General features: G+C 28.8%; 1 long non-coding RNA gene across 1 annotated transcript in view; it reads left to right on the top strand.

Annotated features, from left to right (window-relative positions):
• The first annotated feature begins 1,426 nt into the window (after positions 1 to 1,426).
• The window catches only part of LOC117110381, a 1,455-nt gene continuing 976 nt past the window's right edge, over positions 1,427 to 1,905 (top strand). Inside the window, exon 1 of the long non-coding RNA XR_004445689.1 lies at positions 1,427 to 1,610. This is a non-coding gene — a long non-coding RNA (uncharacterized LOC117110381). The remainder of the gene's footprint in view (positions 1,611 to 1,905) is intronic.

The following is a 1,905-nucleotide window of genomic DNA, read 5'->3' as shown; positions in this document are numbered from 1 at the left end:
ACAGTGAACTCCTTAAGCGTTCACATATGACTAACAAAATTGTCCCCTGAATATAGATTGGTAGCAGTATTAACATACATATAGGCCTATTCCTTTGACTTGAAGCCAAACACTGTCCCTTGAATAGGGGTCTCTCCGAACTGAGGGGTTCTAATTCTCTGTAATTACAAAATTAACTACAATTCTGATGATTTAGATTCGTTGCTAACAAAAATTACTTTGCATTTTTCCGGTTAGACATAAAATTTACTTTAAAATAATTATTTTAAAAATTTATACAAAAAAAACTATAAGTTCTATGCCTATCATTATATTAAATATAGGTTTGTACACACAAAAAGATATTTAATATGCAAAGAAAATGTTACTATAGTAATTACAATTGTCATTTCTATTAAAATCAATAATCATTGTTTATATAAAGAATATTAGAAATACATTTCAGTTATAATTGAATTAATTGTTTGAGTAATGTTGCTTTAATCTTACTTTAGCTGAAACCATAATTTTAAGTTTAACGGCCATTTTAAATGCGTCATTTTGAGGTAGCCTACCCCAACGGGAATTTTGGTAGTTGTAAACAATTCAAAGACCTACATTTTCAGAAAATAAAAATAGCTGGTAGTAGGCCCGCTGCGATTTCCAATTAGATAATTTCTGTAGTTGTCTATTTGGGCTTAGCCTGCTCGCCTAATAATGGACCACGATCTCTTTCTGTTGGTATAAAATGTATATAGGCCTAGGCGCAAGCTTTGTATTTGTATATTTGCCTGTACTTTATATAGGTCTATAAGTTCATTATCCTTCGACATTATGAGACTGCTAGTGAAGTTTGATTATTGTTCTTCTATTTTAAGATGTTACGTTTTGAAATACCCACTCATAGTTCGCACTGTCATCACTTTCAAAAGAAAACTATTAGTTACAGCCGGTATCTGGGTGATTTCAATCTTGTGTTCAATTCATGTTTCATTATATTATCATGTAAGTAGCCCGTTGATTAATTGCCATTGTTTTTATAAATAGTAGTTAATAAGTTGAATAAATTACCAATTTAGTGCCGAGTAACAAAAATAGGACTAGCACGCATGACAATAATGATTCATACACTTTCAACATGTTAATCTTTCATTGTTGTGTAGAATAGGTTTTATGTAGGCCTACATCATTCGATTTGAATGTGTTCAGTGGTGTATCTATAGGAGTTATATATTGGTTGGGATCAAGAGTATTGGTTGGCGTGCACTCCAAGTGCTCTTCTTCCCTCCGTAAAAATGCCGCTGAACATGTCGCTAAATAGTAAATACCATGCACCTATGTTGGTCATTCCACATAGTGTGCATCTTGTCTATAAAATTGATTTAGTTGTTAACCAATAACAAATATATGTTATATTTCTGCAGCAAGACTTGTATTTTTGGTCGATTGATTTAAATGACGAGTTTGACAAGTGGCAACCTACAACACAATTTATAATTCCGGCAGTCATCGTTGTAGTATCTTGCATCATTGCAGCTGTAACACTTATTAAAAGAATACACAGTAATCGTTTACAGGAGTCCAATCAAAGTAACGTGTCCACAGGAAATTCTCTCAGAAATCCAAAAAAGGTAGGACTATAATCTAGCTTATTGAATGAAATGCGTTCACAATTGTTAACAATAATATGTTAATATATAATAATAATAATAATAATAATAATAATAATAATAATAATAATAATAATAACAATAATAATAATAATTATTATTATTATTATTATAAATAATTATAAATAAATAAATAATAATAAATAAATAATATAATAATAATAATATTAACATTAATAATAATGTTAATATTAATATCAATATTATATATATATATATTAATAACATTATTATTTTTAAACCACATCAATATCAA

This window comes from Anneissia japonica, unplaced genomic scaffold, assembly GCF_011630105.1.
Source record: "Anneissia japonica isolate Jap-2015-1 unplaced genomic scaffold, ASM1163010v1 scaffold2855_len30308_cov102, whole genome shotgun sequence".
Lineage (NCBI taxonomy): Eukaryota > Metazoa > Echinodermata > Crinoidea > Comatulida > Comatulidae > Anneissia > Anneissia japonica.
The sequence above is the reverse complement of the archived record's forward strand: the minus strand, read 5'-3'. Positions and strand labels throughout refer to the sequence as shown.